This window comes from Dermacentor andersoni, chromosome 4 (assembly GCF_023375885.2).
Source record: "Dermacentor andersoni chromosome 4, qqDerAnde1_hic_scaffold, whole genome shotgun sequence".
Classification (NCBI taxonomy): domain Eukaryota; kingdom Metazoa; phylum Arthropoda; class Arachnida; order Ixodida; family Ixodidae; genus Dermacentor; species Dermacentor andersoni.
The window spans coordinates 178,437,639-178,446,495 of NC_092817.1; the positions used below are offsets into that span (position 1 = coordinate 178,437,639).

The following is an 8,857-nucleotide window of genomic DNA, read 5'->3' on the forward strand; positions in this document are numbered from 1 at the left end:
GTGCACTACTCGTATCCCGTGGCAGTGCTCGTTCTAAAAGCTTCGAAGACCATCTACACTCATGCGTGTGTTCAATTTATATATGCACAGGATGGACTTGCCGGCTAGTTGGTTGAGCATTTTAGAAGAAACAGCGCAACACAAGGACGACGCAAAAACATGCCACACCACGAAGCGCTGGTGTGGTTGATGCTTTTTTTCGTGCTTGTGTTTGCGCTGTTTCTTCTTCCACGATACACGCACACCACAGGTACACGAAAGTTTAGGAGCATAAGTGGTTAACTCTGTTTTCCCCGTTTTCTCTCAGTGTCAATGGCACAGTGCGTTGCCCGGAATTGTGCACGCTTACCCCCATATGCAGAAATGCATCATAACTTGAAGCCCATGCTTGACTTGATCTAAACGACGCAAGTCGTGAACGCACCAAAAGAAAGGCAGTGAGCGTCTTGGGGGACGTTCGCACCAGGCGTCGTTTATATCAAGTCAAGCATGAGCTTTGTATTAAGATGCATTTCTGAATACGGGGGCTAGACATCTGCTTCTTCCAGAAAATGTCGAAGAAACGCCCGCCAAAACCAGGCACATTCGTAAACTTAACTAGGCAATACGAAGCTCCATAGAAAAAAAAGAAGAGTGGTATTAAAAGCTTTCAGTATTTTTCTTTACTCCAAAATAGTTGCGCTCTCGTGGCTTCACTGTACAGAGATAGTGCAGCGTTAGCTAGAAAGCATGAAATTCCTAACTCCATGCCAAAATAAGCTTGTAAAATTATTTAGGTGCTAGAATCCAGGGTTTGTAGCGATCCTTGAAAATCCTTTATTTCTAAAATGCCATTTTCAAGGCATTGAAAACCCTTGAATTTTTAGAAGTACTGGAAAGCCCTTAAACTTGTACACTTGGCTAGACTTAGCAGACATTGCCAAGCGCTTTTTTCCCTTCTGTGACACTCTTTCGCATGTCACAGAAAATTGTCTCTGGAGGTAATAGAAGGAAAGCGACATCCTTAAAGTTGAAATTACAAAGGAGCTGCAGATACCAGTTTTATGCACATGGAACCAGCGACAAATGTGCTTGGAGGAGCAGAAGCAGGAAGCTCAACAGTTGAGGCATTCGAAGAGAAGCCGTGAAGAGTAAATTGAGAGCGACAGACACAATAAAAAGAAATTAGAAATGACTATTGCTTATTTGATGGTGAAAAAAGCTGAGGCAACAGATGACATCACATACACTGTCAAACCAAACAGTATTCAAAAACTGCAAATGTTGCAAGTCCAAGTAGTTAATTGTGCTATTGCAGAAAAACTTTGAGCGCTTTCTTGAAATGCTTCCTTGTGCGCGTTTAGTGGTGGGCGGCGAAAGGCAAATTAGCAGTCTTTCAAATGTTTGAAATCACTGAAATGCAATTCGTTTTGTTTTCTTTTGTTTGCATTAAAGTTAACGGTGTTCTTGAACAAGTTATTGCCTGTCCAAACTACTACACACATTGCACGAGGTCCTTGAAGTTACTGTGTCGGGGCCTCGAAAGTCCTTGAAAACCATTGAATTTTTTTCTTCAATATTGCTACGAACCCAGTAGAACAACTGTCATGGAGTAAAAACCTTGGCTGAACAGGGGCTTATACGCAGAGCACAGGAAGACTAGAAATGCAGTAGTAGGCATGGAGGGCCCTGAAAAAAATGTGTCACATCCGCTCGTCTGCCTTATTTTTCTGCACCGACTGTCGCATTTTTAATAGAAGTGCACTTTCTGTTCTACTCCAACAAACGCAACATTACGAACTCCAGTGTGGGGCAGTCCTTCAGCCAGTGCAGAACTTTTTCTGTACATCCGAGTCAGCTCTCTCATTTTTCCAGCATTGTAATACAACATTTGTTAAACTGGTTTAGCAGAATATGAGCAGTATACTCTTAAATTAGCTGTTTATTTGTATGCACAAGTTCAGGTCCTCAGTTTGATTGCATGACAAATTGCCATACCTCAATAGATACAAGAAACAATTTTATTACAGTTTAATAAAATCCAAACAGTAATAATCACAACAATATAATGACATACATTTCTTTTGGTACGTATACAGCCCATGTCTTGGCAGTGTATAAATTCAACTATACACCGCAAGTACTGTGTCCTGACCACTATTATTCACATGTGTAAAACCATCACAGCAATTCAACTAATATCACAGTAATTAGTGACATACACTTTGTAACTGCTTTACATGAGCATAATGTATACAAATGGTCCCTGTGTACCTACACATGACTAGTGCCACCCGAGTACTATTACTCTCAGGTGTAAAACCAACAAAGCAGTTCTTTAAAAAATATCACAGTGCTTAGTGACGTACATGCTGTAACTCCCTTGTAGAAACTTAATACAAACACGTGAGGACACAGAAAGCTAGCAGAGGGCATACATTGGAATACCACCGCCTCAATACTAATTCACAAGTGTAAAACCAACCAAGCAGTTCTTTAAAGAATATCACAATGCTTAGTGACATACATTTTCTAACTAGCTTATATAAGCTTTATACAAACATGAGAACATACACAAAGCTAGCAGTGCACCCGCATAGAAGTGCGGCCATCTGAACACGATTATTTGCAAGTGTAAGCTCAACAGAACAGTTCGTTATAGTGACGCACATTTTGTAGTAACTGCCTTATACAAGCTTAGTGCAAGCACAAGAATGCAGAAAAATATAAATTAAAAACTTGCTCTATGCATACACAAACAGATCAACACAAATGATAAACACCGCTTTGAAGACAAATGTGACTGTGGCAAAGCGCAGTGCTGTGCCGGTTGAAATTGCCACCCACAAAAGTATTGAGCAATGCTTAAACCACAGGCAATAAAGTGCTGAAAGACTGCGTCTCTAACGTAACTACTTTAATTCAAATTTCGTGAATATAGGGCTCGCTTGCAGATAAGGCATCTGATCCAACTGACCTGATTTTACACCTGCTACATGCATACAATGCACTCAGATATAACTGGTGATAATAATTATAAAAGGCATTTAAAAACTTGATAGTATGATGAAGATGCATGACTAGAAAAGTTCTGTCCCCCTCGTACTTGTTAAAAAGGTGTAAGTACGACACATGTTCTTTTTTTCCTCAATTTTTGCATTAATGGACAGCCGGGAACCTCGAACCGACACAAAAAAAATATACTGCTATGTTAATAGTGTTATGAATAATTTTTTGTGAAAGCTTTTTTACAGACAAGTTGCAGTCTCGTTTCTGGAGGTTGAGCTGTATCTTGCAAAATAACTTGAAAAGTGGTCACATGGGAGCATGACACTATATCATAATGTTAGTTTCAGTTGACTCTCTTGCCCTACAAGTCGCTGCTCACTGTCGCCAGTGATGCAACAGCAGTGTCTGTGTGATTTTCATCACACTTCTGTCCTATGCCATTCTTACCAGAGTTGGCGGCACATAGATACCCAAATTTCGATAGTGTTGCTTTCTCAGGTGGTTGCTTTTGATTTGCTCAATATCAGTTGGCACTTCAGCTGCATCAAACTTTTTTACCTCTTCAACAACAACATCAACAACAATCTTATGACACCTGTGTTGTCCTTCTAGTTGCCTACAAAGACCAGTCAATCTAGCAACAACACTGACAGTCTCTACTATCTTGTAATGGGGGAGAGGTGTGTCCCACCATGTGTTCCACATTGTTGTCACTATGTGGGCTGGCTGGGGAGGCAACAACTGTAATATGTTTGCATTTGCATATATTAAAGTGATGCTTGTACTGTGTTATAACACCCAACTTAGTCTTGCACTTGCTGCACAATAACACTGGCTCACAGTCGTGGTGAAAAGCTTTTGTATGTTGAGCAAATGAGTTGTATCCACTACAAAAAAAGTCACTGATAGCACACATGTTGCTCTACCAGGCCTGGTGTGGTTCCTTCTGACACTGCTGCTGATGCTGACGCGCTGCTGCTTGCCTCGTACACTGTTGCAGCTGCAGTAGACATGGCAGCCTCTGTATCTATTGCTGCCGTGTCATCTGTCATGGTAACTTCCAAGTGGTATCGGGCTCACTTCTGCAACAGAGATGTTGTTTGCTCCTTGAGGGCTCTCATGATCAGGGTCAATAATTTCGTAGGCATTGTCTCCTGCATCGAAGAACCAATAAGAATAGCATGAATTAATAAACATAGCTCTAAAAAGGACGGACATCAAGACTTAACCAGAAGCTTTGCACATAAGTGACCGGGCTTAATGAATAATACTTGCAGGAGGAGTTACACAATTGTTTGTGTATATTACAGTAAAGCCTCATCAGAAGATAATGAAGAGGCACGGGAAACATGTCTCTCGAAACCAAAAATTTTGAGACACTGAGGAGCCAGACTAGATCACTTTATTATGCATCATCACTAAAGTATGTTTCGATATATCTGAAGGAATAAATGCTCAGGGTGGCTTAAAGGGCCCCTAAACCACTTCTCGACATTTTTTGAACATTTCAAGTAAACACGCGTATCGAAATCAGAATGCCGTCATGATCGACGAAGCCAAACGCCAGAGTGCGTAGCACTACCGGAGCACCACAATATGAAGAAAATGTCCCCGTGCGCCTCTCTGGACCTATCCTGCACCCCCCAGTTTGTCCTGACGTCACCAGGCTGTCTCTAATGATGTCACCAGTTTCCGGTGCTGTCGATTGGTCGAACGAAAGTGTTCGACTGCCGGCAAGGCCTGCAAGCAAATACACACACCCCTTCCTCGTCGCGTTGCGCGCGATGCCATTGTGGGCAGCCAATGGGGGCAAAGAACAGAAACGCCAACAGAAGGGTCTCCCTATGAGGCTCTTCAACACGAGTCACCATACAGTTCCGTTGTATTAGCGCCACCCCTCGCAGGACGACGGGCCAGCGCGGCAGCAACAGAGCTCGTTGGTGTTGGCCTGTCCCGTAACATTTGGAGGTGTACTAGGCAAGGAAAAGACGATACTGTCCATATGGCGTGTACCAGATGAAAGAGTAAAATGAGTGGGGACTACTTTTCGATAATCAAACACACGTAGCTGCACTATTACTCCACTATTACTGCACCGTTTCGAAAAATTCTCGTGGCTACCTGTTCATTGCCTTATTGTGTAGAACTGCAATACCGCAACTAAATTTCAACCTCGGTGGTTTAGGGGCCCTTTAAGGAAGACATTCACAGCGTTTTAGTGACTGTAGATTGTGTTAGCTTCCTTCCCAACTTCTGGAATTTAAACACTTCACTTTGCAAGCCTTGTTGCTCGCAGTACCTTTGAGGTGCTCTTAGACGCTCGTCAGCTTCAACTGCCGACACTTTCTGCCCTGCACTGTCCTCGTCGCCCTCCTTTTCTGGTTCATGCTAAAAGAGACATGCGCGATTGACTTGTGTAAGGATTGCGTGATCTTTACGCCCTTCGGAGCAGAATGTGTCTGGGTTGTGTCCCTTCGAAGTAGTGAATACTTAAAAAGTCATCCTTAGTAACAAAGGTGTCTCTTGTATACAGTATTGTTAACGTGGCAAACGTCGGAAAACCAACCAAACCATTTTCAAATGTCTCTTGCAACCAAGTGCATCTTGTAATGAGATTCTACTGTACTGAATATTTTTCAACTATGGATCATCTGCATGTACATATAGTCACAAAGACATGTTGTGTGGAATGTCGAATCGGGAAACAGTTCGTACTCTTACTTTTTGTCCCTAACATAAGCAGCTGATAACAATATGATAAAAAAGCAGGCAATGAGGCTAGAATGGAACATAATCCTTCAGCTCTAAACAGTTTTTTGGGCCCACATCATTCCCTCATATGACATAAGGAAAGAACTTGATTGCAGTAATGGCTGCATGTGATCTGAGTTGATTGAAACAAACTATACGTAAGGTTGTCCTGTATGTAATTTTATCAGAGTGCTTTTTAGATGTCCTGCTGGTGATCCTGGCTGCGCGATGCTTCTCATGCTTTTTGGCATGATTCCTTTTTTTCCACTCCACTTTTTTTTCAGATTTTCTCCCCTTTCCCTTCCCCTTGTGTAAAATAGCACACTTGAAGTATCAAATCTGTTGAACTAACGTGTGTATCAAACCTGTTAACATGTGTGCTTCTCTGTGGTCTGTGTTGTATTTTTGCGCTGCACAATTCAATTCAAGATGAAAGATGGAACGTCCCTGCCTTTAGTTTAATTGTGTGTGTGTGTGTGTGTGTGTATATGTCTCTCTCATGTTTTGAAATATATGTACATTCAGGAGTGCCTGCATGCCCTTCTCTCCTGCTCCAGTGACGAAAAGGAGAGCCTGTTTATGTACCATAGTAAAAAATTCAAAGGTTTTCGCTGTGCCCATTACATCCCTTATCATATGAATCTGTCACAATAGAGTAGCAGTGGTCCATAATACTAGCCCGTCCCAACATAATTATAAATTAACACATACCGACATGCTGCGAAACAGCTGTTGCAAAGCCGCTGGTGAAGGCAATTTCCGCAGCACTGCAGTGGTACAGCCGAGTTCCACCTGTATAGTGACAAATCCATATGCGTGTTAGCCACTCAGTAGTTGCTGATGGTTTCATAAGCTTTACACTACACAATAAAGTAATCTAGACAACTTTGTTGGAACAAATGCACATAATTAGGACACCACTTAAACACTAACACGATTAATTGCCCCCAATCTCTCACTCACTAAGGGATAATACTACTGAAACATCGGTGGAGATCTCAGATTAACACAGCCCATAAAGGACAAGCGTTCTTTGAGGAAAACAGCTATAACAGCGGTTAGTTTTCTTGATCATTTTATGTGGTAGCTTTGATTTAAATGTCATGCAGTACTATAAAATACGAAGTGCCGCATTTCTAGCAGCAGAAGGCGTCGTCAGGCTCATGGTACAACAGATTTTTGCACTGTTTGTCAGTGAGCCGACACATACAAAGAAAACCGAATTCACACATACATATACAGTGTCAAGTGCACTTCTCTTTCTGAAAACGCAGCCACCAGTTCCAATCTTGCTAAAAGGAAAGGTTATATAAAGTGCGAGACTGCATGGAACTGCCACTTATGACTGTAAATGTATGGTCTGCTGATTGCAGAGGTAGTCACATGCTATTTCTAGTCTCTTTTAGAAGCATTACTAAAGAATAAATTAAAATCTATTCATAAGTCACGAATTTCATGCATCCACAGTTTGGCTAAATAACCTGTGAGAAAAAGACATGTTTACCTGGAATAGCAACCTTTTTTCCTGCTGCAAAACTTTCCTTCGAAATAATGAAATAACTTTACAGCGTCATAATGCGTTTCTCGCAACTACTTGCCGGCAGTGGCGAGTTAGTGTTTATATCCGACTCATTGGGCGACAATACTGCCAAACACAAATGCTTCACGAACACGAGAACACGTCCCTCGCAGAGAATAGCAACCATATATGCCTCTGTGAGACATGATCGCACCTTTGTGGTCAAAATGTACATTAGAACGACATCACCATCTCATTAAAAAAAAATAGCCTCCATACAAGGCAGCCGCCAACTGCATAATGTGAAATTGCAACTGCTGTCCACTTACTGGTGGCCTGTGTTTGAGTCACTTTTGGCAGTTGACTGGGTGCTGAGAAATGCACGTCCTGGGTTGTCCCTGCAAAACATACAGGGTTATGTCAAATGTTGAAAATATATATATGCCGGCATTTCATCAGTTGCAAAACAAACGAGTAAACTAATAAACAACTGTAATCTAAACAGAGTACACATTATAAGATAGGCTGTCAACTGTTAATGCATTACGCAAAAAACCTAATGCATAGGAAAGACTATATGTATACACACGAAGCTGACACACAATTTAATTCGCTCTAGGTTTTTCCGTGCAGTATATTCAAATTATTATGTCTCGTGGTTAGAGCAAAATTAGTGTAAATTACGAACTAAATTATCTACCCTGGAAACTTTTCTTCAATATGCACCTGTGCGCGCTTCGAACGAGTAGCGTTGTAAAATTTACGTACATGGCATTTAACATAGTTACTGAACACGGATTTCCTTTGCCCTGTGTCGTGTACAGTGAGCTACATATATCTGCCCCCCCCCCCCATTTTTTGTACTAGCCATACTGCGTGCCACTCCACCTATACGCACGTCAATAAACCTCACGACACAGAAATAAAAAAAGCGCCAATCACCCATGCCTGCATGTTGTAGTGGGCCTAACCTAACCAAGCATGGGCTGTTGCTTTTTATAGTAAACACAGGCACCGTGCTCATTGCAAGTATGTATCATGTCGCTAAGCAAATATGCAATTTCATTGTACCACTATTTTTTTATGACATGGATATATCTGTTGAGAGGCAAGACAAAAAGCAGTCACTTCTCAGAACTAATCAGCTTTCTTAAAACACATTATTAACTTTTCAATGACACTTGCTGCTATGTGTTTGTCTCCAGAGAGCATACTTGATCTGACTTTCCAATCAGAGACATTACATAAATATACCATGTTAAGATGACTGCCTGGAGCACGTCAGAATTTTCATCTTCGTGTAACATACTGTATCTTGATTTTGTTGACATTTGGTCAAATGGTACACCCAATATACCCACATACTAGTTTTCTTGTCCAAATAACATGCCAATGTATTTTGATTTTTTGGCATTGGCTCCTCTGCACTACGTGAAGTCGCGCTGCACTGGCTCTTTCACATCCTCGTGTCCTTGCAGCTGCCTTCTTGCGTTATATAAAGCGGGTGCCTGAAAAATATCGTATGCAAAAGTCAACACAAGGGCATGGTGCAAAACAACATCAAGACAGTCAAGGCCATGGCAATAAAAAAGTCTTAGC

At 41.5% G+C, this 8,857-nt stretch overlaps 1 long non-coding RNA gene across 1 annotated transcript; it reads right to left on the reverse strand.

Moving 5' to 3' along the window:
* Window positions 1–1,981: 1,981 nt before the first annotated feature.
* On the reverse strand, window positions 1,982–8,101 carry LOC129384740 (uncharacterized). The gene is made up of 3 exons (XR_008612390.2): window positions 7,588–8,101; window positions 6,451–6,531; window positions 1,982–4,142 (listed from the first exon to the last, which is right to left on the reverse strand). It is a non-coding gene; the product is annotated as an uncharacterized lncRNA (long non-coding RNA).
* Between the last annotated feature and the right edge of the window lie 756 nt (window positions 8,102–8,857).